The sequence below is a fragment of the Gopherus flavomarginatus genome, chromosome 8 (assembly GCF_025201925.1).
Source record: "Gopherus flavomarginatus isolate rGopFla2 chromosome 8, rGopFla2.mat.asm, whole genome shotgun sequence".
Classification (NCBI taxonomy): Eukaryota; Metazoa; Chordata; order Testudines; family Testudinidae; genus Gopherus; species Gopherus flavomarginatus.
This window is the reverse complement of record NC_066624.1, coordinates 114,719,887-114,741,063: the sequence shown is the minus strand read 5'-3', so window position 1 is coordinate 114,741,063 and position 21,177 is coordinate 114,719,887. Positions and strand designations below refer to the sequence as shown.

At 47.0% G+C, this 21,177-nt stretch overlaps 1 protein-coding gene across 1 annotated transcript in view; it reads left to right on the top strand.

Moving 5' to 3' along the window:
* The first annotated feature begins 3,072 nt into the window (after window positions 1-3,072).
* LOC127056288 (very long-chain specific acyl-CoA dehydrogenase, mitochondrial-like) overlaps window positions 3,073-21,177 on the top strand; it is a 215,433-nt gene continuing 197,328 nt past the window's right edge. Inside the window, exon 1 of the mRNA XM_050963918.1 lies at window positions 3,073-3,104. The gene's annotated coding sequence lies outside the window, so the exon portion shown is untranslated. The remainder of the gene's footprint in view (window positions 3,105-21,177) is intronic.

Below are 21,177 nucleotides of genomic sequence, written 5' to 3'. Positions count from 1 at the left end.
CCTGTGTCACACACTTCAGGAACAATCACTAAACATGGCTGGATGGCGGTCGCACATAGGAATCAGGCCAATCCTCTGTTACCAGGTGTGCTTCTCCTCAGCTCCGAAGCATGTGCTGCCACACCCAGCCTCAATGAAGGAGCTTTATTTCTTTAACTGAGATTATCAGACCAACAGAAAACAGTCTTAACTCAGTCCTTGTCCCCAGGGTTCTCTGGCACAGCAGCTCCTGGCAGCTTCCCAACCTCAGTAAGCTCTGCTCCCTTGCTAGAGCAGCAGCTGCAGGGCTGCTTCTTTGAGCCTCTTGCTCCAGGGACCCACCCCAGCAGCTAGCTCCACTGCTGTGTGGCTTTCCCTCCCCAGGGCATAGCCTGCCTCCAGGGGCAGCTCTATGCATTTTGTTACCAGAAGCACAGCAGTCAGGCGGCCTTTGGCAGCATGTCTGGGGGCGGTCCGCTGGTCACGGTGATTCGGTGGCATTTCTGTGGGTGATCTGCCGGTCCCGCTCCTTCAGCATCCACTGCCGAATTGCTGCTGAAGCCACGGGAATGGCAGATCTCACGAAGGCTGCCTGACTGCCAGGGGCGGCTCTAGCTTTTTTGCCGTCCCAAGCACGGCAGGCAGTCTGCCTTTGTGGCAACTTGCCTGTGGGAGGTCCACTAGTCCCGCAGCTTCAGCGTACCCACCGCCCAATTGCCTCTGAATCCATGGGAGCAGTGGACCTCCTGCAGGCAAGCCACCAAAGGCTGCCTGACTGCCGCCCTCGCAGGAACCGGCAGGGCACCCCCTGCGGCTTGCTGCCCCAGGCACGCGCTTGGACCACTGGTGCCTGGAGCCACCACTGCTGACTGCTGCCCGGGCTCAGCCGCCTCTGCCTATCTCTGGCCTTCCTTCTCCACCTGCCTACCAATAGCCCTTTCTAGGCCCAAGTGAAGCGCAGCCCTTTTTGCTCACTGGATTGGATTCACCTGCTCTCACACGGGGAGCTGGGCTTAGTCTAGCCACAGGGAGGAGTTATTCTGTGACATCTCCTGCTGCAGGGCTACCCTCTCCCCATCCAGCCTCTGTTGAACTGATCTATAATAAGGAGATGGGTTGGGGTGTAGGGTTGCCAGGCATAAGGTTTTTGACCAGAATGCATGGTCGAAAAGGGTCCCTGGTGGCTCCGGTCAGCACTGAAGTGGGGGATCGGGGCTAAAACAGGCTCTGTGCCTGCCCTACTGCTGTCCGGCTCCCAGAAGTGGCCACCAGGTCCTTTCAGCCCCTAGGCTCATGGGCAGCCACAGAGGCTCTGCATACTGTCCCGCACATCTAGTGCCAGCTCTGCAGCTTCCATTGGCCAGGAACTGTGACCAATGGGAGCTGCGGAGGCGGTGCTTACAGGTACGCAGAGCCTCATTGGCCCACCCATGCACTATGGGGCTGCAGGGACCTGGCGGCCGCTTCCTGGGAGCTGAAGTAAGCACTGCCAGGACCCCACTTCCTGAACCTCCTCCCACACCCCAGGACCCCTCCTGCACCACAAACCTCTGGCCCCACCCCAGAGCTGCACCCCCAGCCAGAGTCCTCACCTCCCCCCACACCACCCCTGCCCCAACCCAGAACCTTCTCCCTTACCCGAACCCCTCATTTCTGGCCCGCACCCCAGCCTGGAGACCCCTCTTGCATCCCCAGCTGGATACTTCACCCCCTGCTCCTGCACCCCAATCCCCACCTCTCCCCTTCCTTTTGATTGTTTTAAATCTGCCTGTTAATTTCGTTTGGTGACCCCTAGTTCGTGTGTTATGAGAAGGAGTAACTAACACTTCCTTATTTACTTTCTCCACACCAGTCATGATTTTATAGACTTCAATTATATCCTCCCTTAGTCGTCTCTTTTCCAAGCTGAAAAGTCTCAGTCTTATTAATCTCTCCTCATACGGAAGCCGTTCCATACCCATAATCATTTTGTTATTGCCCTTTTCTGAACTTTTTCAAGTTCCAATATATCTTTTTTGAGATGGGGCAACCACATCTGCTCACAGTATTCAAGATGTTGGCATACCATGGATTTATATAGAGACAATATATTTTCTGTCTTATTATCTATCCCTTTCTCAATGATTACCAACATTCTGTTCATTTTTTTGACTGTCGCTGCACATTGAGTGGATGTTTTCAGAGAACTATCCACAATAACACCAAAAATCTCTTTCTTGAGTGGTAATAGCTAATTTAGACCCCATCGTTTTATACATATAGTTGGGATTATGTTTCCAATGTGCATTACTTTGCATTTATCAACATTGAATTTCATCTGCCATTTTCTTGCCCAGTCACCCAGTTTTCAGAGAGCCTTTTGTAGCTCTTCGCAGTCTGCCTGGGACATAACTATCTTGAATAGTTTTGTATCATCTGAAAATTTTGCCACCTCACTGTATGCCCCTTTTTCCAGATCATTTAGGAATATGTTGAATAGGACTGGTCCCAGTACAGACCCCTGGGGGACACCACTATTTACTTCTCTCCATTCTGAAAGCTGACCATTTATTCCTACCCTTTGTTTTCTATCTTTAAACCAGTTACCAATCCATAAGAGGACTTGCCCTCTTATCCCATGACTGCTTTCTGAAAATCTAAGTACAGTATAGCCACTGTATCCCCCTTCTCCACATGCTTGTTGACCTCATTAAAGAATTCTAATAGATTAGAGAGGCATGATTTCCATTTACAAAAACAATTTTTACTCTTCCCCAACAAATTATGTTCATCTATGTGTCTGACAATTTTGTTCTTTACTATAGTTTCAACCAGTTTGCCTGGTATTGAAGTCAAGCTTACCGACCTCTAACAGCCAGGGTAACCTCTGGAGCCCTTTTAAGAAATTGGCATCACATTAGCTACCCTCCAGTCATCTGGTACAGAAGCTGATTTAAATGATGGGTTACAGACTACATTTAGTAGTCCTGCAATTTCACATCTGAGTTCCTTCAGAACTCTTGGGTGAATACCATCTAATCCCGGGGACTTCTTACTGTTTAGTTTATCAATTTGTTCCAAAACTTCCTCTAATGACACATTCTGAGACAGTTCCTCAGATTTGTCACCTAAAAAGAATGGCTCAGGTTTGGGAATCTCCCTAACATCCTCAACCATGGAGACTGATGCAAAGAATTAATTTAGTTTCTCTGCAATGTCCTTATCGTCCTTGAGTGCTCCTTTAGCATCCCGATCGTCCAGTGGCCTCACTGGTTGTTTAGCAGGCTTCCTGCAACTGATATACTTAATTTTGCTATTATTTTTTTGAGTCTTTGGCTAGCTGTTCTTCAAATTCTTTTTTGGCCTTCCTAATTATATTTTTATACTTCATTTGCCAGAATTTACACTCCTTTCTATTTTCCTCAATAGGATTTAACTTCCACTTTTTAAAAAGGATGCCTTTTTGCCTCTCATTGCTTCTTTTACTTTGTTGTTTAGCCACAGTGGCACTTTTTTGGTTCCATTACTGTTTTTTAATTTGGGGTATACATTTAAATTGAACCTCTATTATGGTGTCTTTAAAGAGCTTCCACGCACATTGCACAGATTTCACTTTTTGAGCTGTACCTTTTAATTTGTTTCACTAACCTCATTTTTCTGTAGTTCCCCTTTCTGAAATTAAATGTTACAGTGTTGGGTGGCTGTAGTGTTTTCCTCACCAGGGGGATGTTAAATTTAATTATATGATGGTCCAGCTATATTCACCTCTTGGAACTGATACTGTGCTCCACTTCAGACTAAATCAAGAATTGCCTCTCCTCTTGGGGTTCCAGGACTAGCTGTTCCAAGAAGCAGTCATTTAAGGCATCAAGGAACTTTATCTCTGCATCCTGTCCTGAGGTGACATGTACCTGATCACTATGGAGATAGCTGAAATCCCTCATTATTATTGAATTTTTTAATCTCCCTGAGCATTTCACAGTCACTATCACCATCCTGGCAGTGTGTGGACAGGATGGGACAAGCTGCTTCCTGGTCAGCTGTCTGGTAATATATCCCTACTGCTATATTCTTATTATTCAAGCATGGAATTACTATCCATAGAGATTCTGTGGTACAGTTTGATTCATTTAAGATTTTTACTTCATTTGATTCTATGCTTTCTTTCTCCACATATAGTGCCACGCCACCTCAACTGCTAGAACAGGGCCTCATCCTCCCTGATTGAACTAACCTCATTATCTATCTATATATCACACACACATATATATATATATACACACACACACACACACACACACACACACACACCTGCCCCTGGAAATTTCCACTACATGTATCCGACGAAGTGGGTATTCACCCACAAAAGCTCATGCTCCAGAATGCCTGTTAGTCTATAAGGTGCCACAGGATTCTTTGCTGCTTGTATAAAGATGGCAGTTACAAGAATATGGACTGCATACAGAGATATACTGGCATTAGAAAAAGTTCAGAAAACGGCAACTAAAATGATTAGGGGTTTGGAATGGGTCTCATAAGAGGAGAGATTAAAGAGGCTAGGAATTTTCAGCTTAGTCTCCTCTTTTCCAAGGGGGAATATGACAGAGGTCTATAAAATCATGAGTGGTGTGGAGAAAGTGAATAAGGAAAAGTTATTTATTTGTTCCCATATTATAAGAACTAGGGGCCACCAAATGAAATTAATGGACAGCAGGTTTAACACACATAAAAGGAAGCTCTTCTTCACACAGTGCACAGTCAACCTGTGGAACTCCTTGCCTGAGGAGGTTGTGAAGACTAGGACTATAACAGGGTTTAAAAGAGAATTGGATAAATTCATGGAGGTTAAGTCCATTAATGGCTATTAGCCAGGATGGGTAAGGAATGGTGCCCCTAACCTCTGTTTGTCAGAGGATGGAGATGGATGGCAGGAGAGAGATCACTTGATCATTGCCTGATAGGTTCACTCCTTCTGGGGCACCTAGCATTGGCCACTGTTGGTAGACAGGATTCTGGGCTAAATGGACCTTTGATCTGACCCAGTATGGCCATTCTTATGTTCCTATACATAGGAAGTATATTATTTAATCAGGATTTGAACTGCCTTATGCCTATTTACTTTGCTGTGCACAGATTAATCTATTGCTAACACATATTGCAGTTGTTGCTGTATTCACCCCCAAAGAGGCACAATGAGAAAAAATAAATAATAATAATTTACCCTTATAGAATACCTTCATCTGAGGAGCTCAAAGCACTCTGCAAAAGATTAATTTAGCCTCAAAGCAACCCCTATCAAGTTACTTGGTTATAAAATGGAGACAAAGCAAGATTAAGGGACCTGCTCAGGACACAAGTCAGTGTCCGAGCTGGGACTAGCCTTTAAAGGGAGGGGAAGTAAAGTCCAGTAGGGAAAGGGGTATACAGCTGCAGATGCCAACGAGACCAGAAGTTGAAACGGCTGAATGCAGACTTGTAAGTGTCACAAAAAGAAAGGGATTAGTGTCCCTTTTGACAGAACCATTCAAAGACAATAGAAATTTACTGGTTTAAGAAAGAAACAGTTCTGCCTCAGAAAGACACAAGCAGCTGTTATGCTGTTTGCACAGGATTCTTTTAACGCCCTAGTGTCTGCAAACCACAGCTTGAAAATCCTCCCTGCCACATAACATTCCAGACCACAATTGCATGAAACAGAAAAGTCCTGTTAGAAATTACCAGAGCTGTCTGAAAACTGTGGAAAGTTTTACGTCACATTGCAAAGGCTTTTCCTGTGGAAAAAAATATTTTGCAACTTTTTATTAATATTGTTCTTTGCTGTCAGTTGATGCTGGGGGCTTTAAATATTCTGGTTTCTGAGGATTTTTCATGTTGCTTGGAAAGAACTTTGAATGCAACTTATTTTGTAGCATTTCTCCTTTTTGTAGCTGACTCCTTTGCATCTCTCCCATTGACTCTTCTGCACAAGTCAGATGCTGAAGAGGATAGGAACGGAGATGCATGGAAGTGGTGAGGTTACAGGCATGAGGAATTGTATGGCACAGCTGCACAGTGACCTAGGTCCCTGCAGCAATCTGTTGACTCCTGAAGAGTTAACAATTAGAGAACTTTTCTTCTTATGTGAAAAACATTTCCACAAAAATCTCTGAGGCCTAACCAGCCTGTGATTCTTTATTTCAGTTTTCTGTCATGAAAATTATTGTGCAGCATAAAGGACAAAACAAAGATATGACTTTCAGTGTTCTCCAGTGCTTTGAAGTCTCTGGCAGCAGAATACAATATCAAATATAAAAGACTGGCCTAAATAAATAAATGCCTTTGGGAGTGAGCAAAACCTCCTGCTTAATACAATACATATCCTCCCTGATACGAAACAGAATTGCAACAAGTTTAAGGGGGGGGGTGGATATTTTCTCCCTGCATCCTGACTACTGTTGAAGCAATGCATTTCTCTAGCTCAAACTGGAATTGAATCAACTTGATGAGCAGGGTGAGTGAAACAGAGAGCGAGGAGAAGGTCACGATCACAAGGTGAAGGGTAGGGGGCAGGGGAAAAAGCAGACTGAAGAGTGACCAGCACAGTGAAGTAATGACCCAAGGAAGTGTGAGTAGAGCTAAAAGCTACTCAGCAGGCAATCCCAGTGTCATCTGCTCTCAAAGAACTCATGGGGATCTCAGGTGCTATGGGCCACTGAAGCTCTTACTCAGACAATACTCCTCCTGAAGTTATTGGGAACCTCCCCTGCCTGCAGGCCTGGGGCCTAGAATATGAGTGACAGAAGAATTTTGGGGGGAGATATAGAGGGCAAGAACAAAAAGAGACAGTCACAATGGACATCAGTAGGGACCTGAAAAATCTAAGAAGTTCCTGCCTGAAAGGTCCGTGAAGGCTCCCCAAATTTCCCTCTCAAGGGGAAAAAAAAATCTTTATGGATCCCAATTCTGAAACAATACTGCCATCTTCTCATGGGCTAAATGGTTAAAATTCTCTGCACTGCATGCACTTTCCAGGCCTGGGCATCCGTTTCCAGTGTTGAAGATGTGTGCGCATCAGGCATTCCTGACCTCACAGCTCACTACTACAGTGTTTTATTGTAGTTATGAATGCCAACAGATTCCACTGATTCCTCAGTTACATTGATGGAGTACACCTGGGGTGAATTTAGCCCTGTAAGATTGTATTATTCCTCTATATTACATTGGGCTGTAGTTTTAGGTTTACATCTGATTTAACCCTCTTTCCCAATCTAAATTCCCTGTCAAAATTAAGGTTAAGCATAAAACCTCAGTTTTAAAACAAGTTATGCACAAGACTGGTGTGATAAATCGGGGGGAGGGGGGGAAAGAGCTCCCTTTTGTAGACACCCAGCTGGCTATGGAACTCCACTTGGTGGTTGTTCTCTGTGCTCCCCAAGCGCCAACTCTGCAGCTCCCATGGGCCGGAAACTGCAGCCCAGGGATGCTGCGGGGGCAGAGCCTGCCTTAGCCTTGCTGCGGTGCTGACTGGGAGCCACCACATGCTGCCCCCTCCATGTGCTGCTCCAGGAAGTGGCCAGCCATGCGTAGGGTGACCATATTTCCCTAGGCTGAATATGGGACACCTGGTAAAATTACTCGTATTCAAGTGAATAAACCAGCAATCGTACAAACGTCAAATTAACATCAAGTTGACTGATCCCCTGTTAAACAGAATCCAACTACACAGTATTTCTTTTTATTTATCTTTAAGGGTTTAGGGTTCACACAGGGAGGCGTGACACACACACACACCTTTCTCACATTGGTTGGTCACCCCCCCCTCCCCAATCTGACCCTCCCTACCCAGCACTCTCCATCCTCCATGCCTGGCTGGGCCCCCAGGACAGACCTGCCTCTCCTGGTACCATATCTTCCTGAGGCAACACATGGATGGAGGCACATACAGGGTCACATGTCCCCCTCCCCAGGGTTCACACCAGAATGTGGCCAGCAGCAGCCATTTGGCACCGTGTGGGAGCTGCTTCCAGATGCAGGGGAGGAGCTGGGTGTGGGAAGGGATGACTTGGCCTCTGTCTTTACAGAGCTCATCTCCCCCCCCCCATCCCCACCGCCAACCGCTCCCTCATGGTTGGAAGCAGCTTGTCCCATCCTGTCCACACACTGCCAAAGGGAGGCAGCTAACACCTCCAGGTTGCTGCTGCTCATAATCCAGCTGCCTCCTGTCCTCTGGCTACAGCGTGGGCAGGAAGGGGTTAAGTGCTAAGGACGCATTGTGCGCCAGGGCCCAGGGAACCTCACTGCAGGGGCCAGAGAGGTGACTCAGCCTAGGGGACGGAGCAGCCCTACGCTTCCTTGGGGCAGGACCCAGGGCTGAGGGGGTGGGGGGGGAGAGGGAGTGCGGGTGAAGAGGGTGCTAAGCCCCTGCCCATGGGACTGCTGTTGAGTCTGCAAGTCCAGGGTGTGAACAGGCTGAAAATCACTTCCCCTCATCCCCTGCTACACCAGAGCTTAGCTGAGGGGCAGAGAGGCTGCCCCGTGCCAGCGCTGTACAGGACTTTGGCACATGCAGGGCTTGATTCTTCCTGGCTACCGCCCTGGGCCGGAGGGTCTTGGGCTTTCCCAGGGTGCCAGCCCAGCCAGAGGTAATAGGGGAAGGAAGGAGCTTGCTGACCAGGCTATTTGAGAGCTGAGCACTCTGACCAGGGGCTGGTTCTCCACACAGCACTGGCAGTGGGACGTGCCCTGCCAGGGGGGATATGAAGGAGCAGCGGGGCTGGAGGATGGGGTGAAGGGGCAAAGCAGGGAGAGGACAACGAGAAGGGGAGCACGTAACAGGCTGATGAGTGGGCAGCAGAGGCGACACATAACTGGCCACTGCCTGGCAACTGCCTGCACTCACCAGCCTCTGCAGCTCACAGGCAGTGGCCCCTGGAAACGGGATGGGGGGCAAGATCCTGCTGGCCGAGATCTGACACATAACAGAGGCTGTGCTGATGGACCACCGGGGGAGTAGCCCACCCTGCATGCTGCATCTTTGCCCTGCCACCAACCTTGCACACCCACCCCCCTCGTCAGCCACTGGACAGCCCCCCTCACTCATTGCTGGTGGGTGGGCGGGCGGCTGGCAAGCAGGGATCTGGCCAGCAGCAGGAGCTTCCAATACGGATGGGGAGGGAGGCAGAAAATACAGGACAGAGTCAGGACACCTGCAGAAGGGCTTAAATACAGGACTGTCCCTTTAAAAATGGGACGTCTCGTTGCCCTAGCCATGCGGCACCTGTGGAGGAGCCAGGGAGCTCCTCACGCTGTCCCTACCAGCAGGCACCGCCCCCTCAGTGCCCAGCCAATGGAAGCTGCAGAGTCAGTGCTTGGGCTGGGGGCAGTGCATGGTGACCCCCCAGCCACACCCCAGGGACTTCTGCCGCAGGGATGTGCCAGCTGCTTCCGGGAGCCCCATGGGGCCAGAGCCAGCAGGGAGCCTGCCTTAGCCTTGCTGCACCGCTGAACTTGTAGTGCCTAAAATCTCCCAATTTAGTTTCAGTAGCCTCTGGGACATAGAGCCCGATTCCAGGCAAAATGGGAAGATTGAAATTTGAGCTGCTTGTAGGATTTCCAATGGAGCCAATTAGCCTGTTTACTAGCAAAAACCACCATGAGCCCACCACTGAGTATCCACCCCCACAAAGCAGGCAGATGAGTTCCTGCCACAGCCAATACATCTTCCCACAACTGGGCAAGAACAGAAATGGGGAAGGGTGGAGCACAAATGGAGGGGTAGAGCTGGGAAGATGGAGCAGGCAGGCAGCTCAAGAGCTGGGCAGGGTGTGTAGGAGGGGACAGGATGGAGCGTGCAGGGAGGGTTAGAGCTGGGCAGGGCAGGTAGGAGGGGACCCACTCATTTTTCCACATGGGTGCTCCAGCCCTGGAGCACCTGTGGAGTTAGGGCCTATGCCCCAGACCCCACCCCAGCTCTACCCCCTCTCCCAAACCCCCATCCCCGCACCACTTCTTTCTGCCTGCACCCCACCTCATCCCCACCCTGTTCTGCCCCTTCCCCTGGGCATGCCCATCCCTGCTCCTCCCCCTCCCTTCCAGCATCTCCTGCATGCCGCTGAACAGCTGTTCTGCAGCATGCAGGAGGTGCCAGGAGGAGTTGATCAGCAGGGGCCACTGGTGGGCAGGAGTGGGGGGAGAGAGGGGAGCTTGGTTGCCACTGGGTGCTAAGCACCCGCTAATTTTTTTCTGTGGGTGCTCCAGCCCTGGAGCACTCAGAGTCAGCGCCTACAATAGCTCCTGCCTCTTGGAGAGGTGGACTAGTACTCTGATGGAGAAGCTCTCCTGTTGGTGTACGTAGTATCTTCACTAAGCACTACAGTGGTGCAGTTGCAGTGCTTTAAGTGGAGACAAACCCTGAAATGCCTTTTACAGGGAACACAATGCTACTTTATTTGTTGCTTATACATGCACTTGGATGGGAGTGGGTGAAACCATAGGACACAGGAGATTTTTGTCTGATCATGTTTTTTTGGGTGTGCCTCTTTTGCATCTCTGAACAAGCAAAGTGCTTGGAACCACTAAGGACCATAATAGAGCTTGCACTTAAATTAGTGTGTCCTATACCACTTCACTTTCCTTATGTGCTGTGCAGGGGATGGGACAGTCAGCACCTAAGCTAAACATTTAGCACATGACAAAAAGCGAATGAGAGAAACTGAGTGTACCTCTCAGGGTGAAAAGCATAATGTGGTTTATAAAATAACTGAAGATTTATGGCAAGTCTACACTAAAAAATTAAGTTGATTTAAGTTATGTCGACATACAGCCACCACAGTAATTGAACTGGTTTTATACATCCATGCTACCCTCCTGGTATCAGCAGTGCTCATCCTTACCCGGAGCACTTGCACCATTTTAACTGCATCAGGGACATTGCAGGAGAGTTTCTGAAAGGCAGCAACTGTCATTATAGGCAAAGCACCCTCTACACGGACACTGCATCAACCTAACTCCATCGACTTAAGCACCATGCCTCCTGCAGAGGTGAAGTGTAGCAGGCACGTTACAGCAGTGGGAGCTATATTTTAGTGTAGATGCTTACAGAGTTAGGGTGACATAAGCTGCTGTCATAAACAGATAAGTAAGAGTTAATAGAACAAAAGTGCTTCATATCTCTTTTGCCTGGAAAGGGTTAACAAGAACAGTGAGCCTGCCTGTCACCTGACCAGAGGACCAATCAGAGGACAGGATACTTTCAAATCTTGAGGGAGGGAAGTTTTTGTGTGTGCTGTTAGTGTTTGGTTGTTGTTCTTTCTGGGTTCTGAGAGTGACCAGATGTGCAACCGGGTATCTCTCCGATACAGGCTCTTATAAGTTCAGAATAGTGAGTACTAGGTAGATAAAGCGAGTTAGGCTTATGTTTGTTTTTTTTATTTGCAAATGTGTATTTGGCTGGGAGGAGTTCAAATTTGTATTTTGCTGAAAGGATTTTAATTTGTACTTGTATACTTAGGCTGGGAGGGTATTCCCAGTGTCTATAGCTGAAAGACCCTGTACCTATTCCGTCTTAAATTTACAAAGATAATTTTTACTGTTTTTCTCTCTTTAATTAAAAGCTTTTCTTGTTTAAAAACCTGATTGTGTTTTATTCTGGTGAGATGCCAGGGGACTGGGTCTGGATTCACCAGGGAATTGGTGGGGAGAAAGGAGGGAAGGGGAGAGAAAGGTTAATTTCTCTCTATGTTAGGATTACTTTCTCTCTCAGGGAGAGTCTGGGAGGGGGAGAGAGAAGGAGGGGGAAAGGTGAATTTTCCTCTCTGTTTTAAGATTCAAGGAGTTTGAATCACAGTGATCTTCCAGGGTAACCCAGGGAGGGGAAGCCTGGGAGAGGCAATGGTGAGGGAAAGGGTTTACTTTCCTTGTGTTAAGATCCAGAGGGACTGGGTCTTGGGGGTCCCCGGGCAAGGTTTTGGGGGGAACAGAGTGTACCAAGCACTGGAATTCCTGGTTGGTGGCAGCGCTACAGGTTCTAAGCTGGTAATTGAGCTTAGAGGAATTCATGCTGGTACCCCATCTCTTGGACGCTAAGGTTCAGAGTGAGGATTATACCATGACAGCTGCCTTACATCAACTTAACTCTATAGTGTAGACCTAGAGAGACATCATGTAGAAGAGATTCCCTTGGTGTTCTGTTTAGGTAAACAAAGTGAGGAGGGAAATGTCTCCGACATCACATTTTTTTTAAGCAAGAAAAGAAATGTGAACACACAATGAAACATTAACACAAGAGGCAGGAACCCTTTTGCCATCAAATGGTGAAGAGAAACTATCCCTCTGCGCATTGTGTCACTACTCCCTTGGTGAGTGATTGGCTGAGTCACCACTACCACACGTCAGTTATCCCATTGCCTCCCATTCAAACTCCCTCATGCAGGGTGACTTACTCTGAAGCAGGGCTGAGAAGCACATGTTAATATTTCACTGTAGGTGAGGATTTTTAAATCAAACATTCATCAGTGATCAATGTCACTAAGAGGGGGTTTGATGAACACAGCCTCTGAGCAGAGACCATATGATTGGCCAGGTGACTCATCCTTTCCTTCCCCTGCCTCCTTTGGCCTTTCATTGGAACTCAACTGCCCCAAAGACGACAATACAACAGCAAGGGTCAGCCCTGGGAGGACTCTAGACTGGAGGGGGCAGTGCAGCTAGACAAGCACCTATTAGGAAACGGCTTTGCACAGCTTTTTTTCTTTCCCTGGAAAGCTCTCACAAACACTTGCCTTCCTTTTTAGCAAACACTGTCAATTTGACTCAGTAAAAGAAACCACACTTTCCTCACCCAGCTATTTACATTCCAAGCCATAACATCTTTGTCTTCAGGGAGGGAAGGCATGAAATTATTAATTTTTTGTACAGGGCCAAGAGTTTGCTAAGCACTTTACAGACAGCATGAAGGGAGGGTTGCACGCGCAGACACACACAGAAACACGGGAGCTGTACCTAAGGGCAAGGACACCCCACCCCACCCCACAGATTTTGCAAACAAGAACTTCCACTGGGTTGGAGGAGAGGTGAAGTAGCCTTTTTGACATCAGTGCTGTTACATCAGGGATGAATTTCATCTGGTATGTCTATCTCTTAGATTCTCTTCTTCTACCGTCGGAAGAGTGGCTTACCTAGTCCCTCAGCAGATGTACAGCTGTGCCTCACTTTCCATGGAGTGAGTCTTCCTAGGCTGGTGTGTGGATTTGAGACTTTAGCCACAGTCCTCCAGCTCTCCCTTCAGAGGCAATAAGAGTCCAAACAACAACACCTGCTCCTTCAGCTCACCTTGGGATCAAACAGTTCCCTTGGCCCGCGCCAAATCAAGTCCTTCCCTATGGTCACAGGGGCTCCCCCTCCACGGTGGAATTAGGACCCTCCTTCAATTCAAGGCTCCAGCCTGGGACACAAAGCTGCTCTTTGCCTTGCATTTCAATCTGCCTTGCCTCAGAGTCCCCTGGGCCACTTCTTGCCTGCTCCCTGAAGACTTCTGCCAATCCCAGTCCCACTACTGGTTCCCCTCCATGGAGAACCACTGCAGGTCTCACTCCAGGCTGCTGGTGTTCCACAGGTCTCCCCTGAGGCCTTCCCCAGCCACTCCCAGCCCTGTTGCTTGTTCCCTCTCAGCAGGGAGCCATGCTAGCCCTGGCCCAGGCCCACAGTGCTCTCCATGGGCAGCAACCCCTGGTCTTCCTCCACTAACACAATATTCCTCCCCCCAGAAGCTATGCTGCTTCTCTACCAATATGCAGTCTCATGACCTCTCTCAGTCATGTGCTCCTCTGGGGGCCTGAATCCCACCCAGAACCATTGGACCTATGTCCAAGACCCCATAAAGAGGGGTACAGGGCCAAGCTGGGCTGAGCCCTAAAGGGTCAGCACACTCTGGTAGCTGTAACCCCAGTACAGTCTGTGACTAATCAACAGCAGCAGAAATCCAGCTCTCACTCCTAAATCGAACACAGGCATCTCCTGCACCCAGTTTGGTAATGGACTCCCCAGACTCATCCAGGGCTCAGGAGGCAGTCCAGAATATCCCATGTAGAGGTGCACATTAGCTCATGCTGCACTATAGTACCAAGAACTCCCATGTGCATACTGAGGTCCCACATCACAGAGCCCATCGATACGTGCCCCTGGAGAGACTTCACCGAGAATATGGCATACAGTGCTTAGATAATGAGGCCATAGGCACTGTGGAGATACCTATGTAGACTAAAAGTTAGAGAAACACACATTCACTTTTAGGCACCACAGTACTCAACAGCTGGAGACAAACTAGTTGGAGACAGTCAGGACTAGCTCATGGTTCATCACATGACTTATTTTACATTATGCATATTCATAATGGTGTTTGCACTTCATCTCATGGCAACTAGACAGTTAAATCAGTGGTCCCCAACGTGGTGCCCACGGGAGCCATGACACCCACTGGGGCATTTATGTGTGCCCCTGCCTAATGCCCAGCACAGGGGAGAAGCTACGGCCCCGCACCTGCTGGGGGACAGAGAACTCCGGGGCGGTGGGCGCCAGTGTACTCTGTACTCCCAGCTTCTCTCTGCACTGCCCAGATCTGGCACTAAAAAACCCTAAACACAACAAAAAGCTCTGACTCTGCAGAATGGACGGAATGCCGCTCCATAGCATGTGCTTCCCCATGATTGCTCCACTGGTGCCTGACGCCAGCCCTGTATGTGAGTAATTGTTGGCGCCTGCCACACTATTCTGAAAACATGAGTGTGCTACTGGCCACAAAAGGTTGGGGACCACTGAGTTAAATAGATAATTGGAGTTACATCCAGCATATTTTATGTTATATTAGAGCTGGTAATTTCAGTGAAAAACATCACTGAAACAGTCTGAGAGTGAAAAATATGTTCCCAGAAAAATTATTCCAGATGTGCCTACTGAGGCACTAATGATTTTCTGCTGTCATAGTCAGCATTTTTCTCTCATCACTCACCAGCAAGTAACATTTAATATCAGATCAGTGACAGAAATGGATACGAATGCTACCAAAATGATATGTAAAATGAGATCTTACAAGAACACTAGGACTAGCCCAAGGCTAGCTAATTTCTGGAGATACAACATGCTCCATGGAGAGTGTGTCATTACCACAGGAGCTCTTTGCTGTGTGCTTTGTAGTTACAAAAGAAAACTGAGAACTGAATTTCTTCAGCATTAATATGAGCTCTTCCTCACTCTGCTTCGGAGCCTTCCCAAGGGGAGCTCTGCAGGTGCGGTCTGGTGACAGCATCCCTGGGAACTTGGCTCGATTGGAGAGGGCTTCAGGGAGCTAATATTAAGGCACAAAAGTCAGCCACAAGTTGCATCATCAGCTTGTTCTGTAGGCTCTTCTCTCCCCACCCCAGGGAACTCTGAAGGGGGGTCCTCAGGCAGTCTCTAGTCTTCCATGTGGATTCCTCCTGCATAAACTCCATTATTACTCTACCCCTTTGTACCTGCCTCTCCCACCCCCTGATATTCCACCTCCACTTACCCTTACAGTACTGCCAACCTCAAGAGATCAAAGATCATGAGTCAGACCCCCAAAAATCATGAGATTAAAAAAAATATATATAATTTTTGGCCAAAGACTATTGTGTTATTTTTGGTCTTTTGATTTTTGACACCCCCTGCCCCATGCCCATTGTGTGTCTGTGACAGAGAATTAGTGTTGCCTACTCTCCTCAGTTTATTGGGTGAGATGATGTTGATCTCTGTTGCAGGAACTCTCACCCCCACATCTGTCCATCCCCTGTTCAGCAATAAATTCTGTCCCCAGCCCCACCTCACCTCTTCTTCTCCTGTGGCTCTTTACCCTCCCTGTCTTGGGGCAGGATGCATCAGAGTCTCCCCTCTTTCAGGCCGGGGTGGTGGCTCCAGAGGCTGTTCACCTACCTCTGCCCCTTCCCATGTGGGTGCTGCAGGGGGGTGGAGGAGCAGAGACACCATCCTGTCCCCATTGCTCAAAAGTAAGGAGGTGGCAGCACCACCTTGAGCTGCTGGTCTTTTGCTCCAAAGGCTTCGGGTTGTGATGGGGAGGGAAGATCTGCAGCAGATCTGGTTGGTTATTCTCTCTCAGAAGGCAGGCAAGTGGGGCAGGGAACCAACCAACCAGAGGGCTCAAATTCACAAGAAGACTGGCACTTTAGGAAGCATTGCCAGACTGGTAACAGACTCCAGCCCCAGCCAAAATTCCCTCATTACCAAAAAGTTGGCAGTGGTAATGGTGTTTTCCCCAGCTCTACTCACCCTTGCTATAACAGGTCCCCACTCTCTTTCTACCCATCTACCCCACATCACCTATTGCACTGTGCCTTAGAGACACTGGGTGAACAATGCACTATCAAATTAAATTGCATTGTTAAGAAGAGAAGGACTGGACCTTTGGACCCTGAAAGCTTGTGTATTATAAATTGCTTGTTGGTGCAGGGAAAGATCACCACATTATCTCAGTTGTCAACAGCCAATTAAGCTCTAAGACACATTGGAGGCACTAGCAATGATCATAACTGTCAGAAAAATATTTCATAACAATAAACAAACAGAGGGTAGCCGTGTTAGTCTGGATCTGTAAAAGCAGCAAAGAATCCTGTGGCACCTTATAGACTAACAGACATTTTGGAGCATGAGCTTTCGTGAGTGAATACCCACTTCTTCAGATGCATGTGGTGGAAATATCCAGGGGCAGGTATATATATGCTAGCAAGCAAGCTTGAGATAACGAGATCAGTTCAATCAGGGAGGATGAGGCCCTGTTCTAGCAGTTGAGGTGTGAAAACCAAGAGAGGAGAAACTGGTTCTGTAGTTGGCAAGCCATTCACAGTCTTTGTTCAATCCTGAGCTGATGGTGTCAAATTTGCAGATGAACTGAAGCTCAGCAGTTTCTCTTTGAAGTCTGGTCCTGAAGTTTTTTTGCTGCAGGATGGCCACCTTAAGGTCTGCTATAGTGTGGCCAGGGAGGTTGAAGTGCTCTCCTACAGGTTTTTAGGAATGGCAATATAGAAAAACCTGTAGGAGAGCACTTCAACCTCCCTGGCCACACTATAGCAGACCTTAAGGTGGCCATCCTGCAGCAAAAAAACTTCAGGACCAGACTTCAAAGAGAAACTGCTGAGCTTCAGTTCATCTGCAAATTTGACACCATCAGCTCAGGATTGAACAAAGACTGTGAATGGCTTGCCAACTACAGAACCAGTTTCTCCTCTCTTGGTTTTCACACCTCAACTGCTAGAACAGGGCCTCATCCTCCCTGATTGAACTGACCTCGTTATCTCAAGCTTGTTTGCTAGCATATATATACACCTGCCCCTGGATATTTCCACCACATGCATCTGAAGAAGTGGGTATTCACCCACGAAAGCTCATGCTCCAAAATGTCTGTTAGTCTATAAGGTGCCACAGGATTCTTTGCTGCTTTTAATAAATAAACAGAATCATAGGAGATGTTTTCCAGACACATTAAGCTTCGGAAAAAAACAGGTCTTTTAATTTTCTCAAAGTTCTGCCTAATGGCAGTTTGTAAATCATATTTTATGAGCTATTGCTTAGAAGAAAATATCACTATACAGCCTTTAATGTCAAGCTAATCAGTGACTTCTTTTATGTTTATCTTTAGTGTCCATAGGGCAGAAGGAAAGACAGGGTGATACAGTCTCCATATGTTTAAATATGCCCATCAGCTAGTTTCCAATAAGCCATAAACACCAGCAAACCATATGCCTTGTATTGAGCCAGGTCACTATAGCGTAACATTGCTAAAGCGTCTTGCTAGAAAGGAAACCAATAGCAAATAATATCTGAGGTGCATATCACCTCCTACTTCAACTTGCCCGGAAAATATCAGCTCTCTCCCATCAATCAGGGTTTGAAGAACATTGTGCCATTCAAGTTCTGTAGTAAAATGGCTGAAATTCACATAGATGTTAGAGAGACAAGGTGAGAGGTAATCTCTTTTATTAGATCAACTTCTGTTCATGAGAGAGCTCTGTAAGCTTGAAAGCTTGTTTCTCTCAACAAAAAACGGTCTATTAAAAGATATTACCTCACCCTTCTTGTCTCTCACATAACCTGGGAGCAACACAGCTACAACTACACTACTTAAATAATTTGTTAAACGCTCATACTCTGAAACAGGTGACTATAGGTATGACCCTATTCCCATTGATGTCAAAGGAAATTTTGCTATTGACGGACTTCCATCAGAAGAGAGTTTGGCCTAGTGTCTCTATCCTATCGTTGTACTGCAGCTGACCTTTAAATTATCCTTAGCCACTGGCAATATTGCATTTATGCATTTCACATTTGCTTGTAATTCTTCTTCATCAGCACAGAGAAACACCAAATATTTTAGCTAGAAAGGAAAGGGGTTTAACACTGGTTAACTGATTGCAAACCACACCACCTAGGAAATTCCCAGTTCCCACCACAGGCAGGAATATATTAGCCTGATATACGGTTATTTGCATTATACTGCAAAAAGTGAGGTCTTACAGATGGGACCTCAGCTATATGTCCTAATAATCTGTGATTAAAAATTTCCTGGCACTTTTCATTGGAGATAGGAGTATCAAGTGCAGGTGTCCTGACTAGGTTCCAGCTGGATGATTACAATCTGCCAGTCTGTAATTTCCCCTGCAAAACTCTGGGGTGCTTCCATTTCTGTTCTCAACTGTTTATATTTGGCACTCCTTTGTAAAGCAGAGCTATGGACAAAAAGTAAAATGGGAATGTGAGATATTTCCAGGAAGGAAATCTCAGTCTTATTTTTACAGGGAAGAACAGACTTGTCTGAGATCACATGCTAGATCAGTGGAAGAGGCAGGAACAGAACCCAGGCCTCCAGGCTCCCAGTTCAGTACTGAATGACCACACCTCCTTGCCTCCCATGCAGTCCTACTGTACTCTATTTAAAAGGTGCTGTATTGTACATCCCTCTTGTAGAGGAGAGCAGAACGCTACCTTCTTGCAAGCCATCTCCATAGCGCAGGTCCATGAGAAATCAATAGTGAGCAAACTGGAGCCCTCCCTGTTGATTGCACCTGCCTTCCTCCAAAGCTGAGAAGCGCTCGATTTCATACAGCACTTTCTTTCTGGAGAGATGTCTCATTCCAGGCAGAACGGTTCATTGAATTATACAGGATATATCCTCTTCGAGTATCTGCATGTCAACGTTTTAAACCACCACAACATCCGGATGTCAACAAGACTGCTTGTGTACAGAGCTGCTGTTCTTTCATCTCTTTTGTACGGGTGTGAAACATGGACACTATATAGGCGTCACATCAAGCAGCTCAAAGCATTCCACATGTATTGCCTCCGCAACATCATGAAGATCCACTGGCAAGAACGTGCCCAATCTCAAGGTCCTCAAGAGAGCCTAGATGACAAGCATTGAAATGATGATCATGAAGTCACAGCTACATTGGACTGGTCATGTCAGCCGCATGGATGCCAACAGAATCCCCTGCCAGCTTCTCTATGGTGAGCTCTCTCAGGGCATATAGGTCATCCCCAAAAAGGTTACAAGGACACCATCAAAGCCAATCTGCAGTATAGCAGTATCAAACCCAGGGACCTTGAGGATGCCACCAGCAACAGAACATAGTGACGTGCAACAGTCAGAAATACCTGCATCACCTTTGAGGAAGACCGCTGCTGGCATCTACAAGAGGCACACGAACGACGTCACAGAGTATCAGCAGCACACAACCCACTGACTGCGAACTTCCCATGCACCATCTGCAGCAAAATGTGCACCTCTAGAATTGGCTTGTATAGCCATCACAGGGCACACCATGAGACCAACAATAGATGATTTGCTCAGATTTGTCATCAGATTGATGGACTACCAAGAAGACTAGGAGAGGGAGATGTGATAAGGTGAATATGAAATGCTATTGTGCTCAGACGGGCAGGGGTTATGCCTACACAGGAACAGCTGTGCACATGCTAGTCTACCCAACATTGTTTGAATCCAGTTAGTGTAGGTAACACGTGCCGTGAAGTCAGCATGGCCCAAGCTTCAGAGCAGGCTAGTGAGCAGAACACATACTGCAAGCCCATGCAGGGCTTGAACTACCCATGCTGAACTGTTTTCATTGATATTATTACCTGCACTAGCTGAATTCAAGCTGGCTTGGCTTAAGCATGGTAGCTCATGCACATCTTTTGCAGTGTAGATACACCCTAAGAGAAAGACTGGTGGCACCTGTTGACATGCCACAGAAAGAGAAAGAAAGAGTACCAATTCTGTGTATTGATGGTCTTTGTGCATTATAGTTTGCTATGGTATGGTAGACATAATGTTAGTGTAATATCAAAAGTGTGTGTTCTAGCCATCTTTCCCTGTGAAATCTATGTTTATTACTGTAAAAAGAATAAAGTTATGATTCCCATGTCACAATGTTGTTAGATGAGGTTGTTATTGCATTGAGAGAACTCTTTAATATATAAAATAATAATAATAATAATAATAATAATAATAATAGAAGATATACCAATCTCCTAAAACTGGAAGGGAAGGTCACTGAGTCCAGCCTCCTGCCTTCACTAGCAGGACCAATTTTTGCCCCAGAACCCTAAGTGGCCCCCTCAAGGATTGAACTCACAACCTTGGGTTTAGCAAGCCAATGCTCAAACCACTGAGCTATTCTTCCCTTCTGCCCTCCCCTACTGGGTGACAAATGTTCCAAAGGGATGGATTAATGTCTTTAAACCTCTCAGCTGACAATGCATGACCTGCTTACTACTGTAAAGACTCCAGCAAGGATCAAGCAGTAAGGTGTTCAAAAGGCAAATAAAGAATTATCATAATGGGCAGCTCTTAAAGAGGTAAGCCTGAGAAATGTCAACATCCCAGTTTTCAGAGTGGTAGCCTTCTTAATCTGTATCAGCAAAACAAGGAGTCCTTGTGGCACCTTAGAGACTAACAAATTTATTTGGACGTAAGCTTTCATGGGTTAGAACCCACTTCAGATGCATGGAGGAAAAATACAGTAAGCAGGATATATGAGACTAGGCCACTTCCATCTTAATTGAATTGGCTCATTAGCACTGACACCACTTGATAAGGCAACTCCCATCTTTTCATCTGCTAAGATATACTCTACTTACTGTGTTTTTCACTTCATTCATCTGATGAAGTAAGTTTTAGCCCACAAAAGCTTATGCCCAAATAAATTTGTTAGTCTC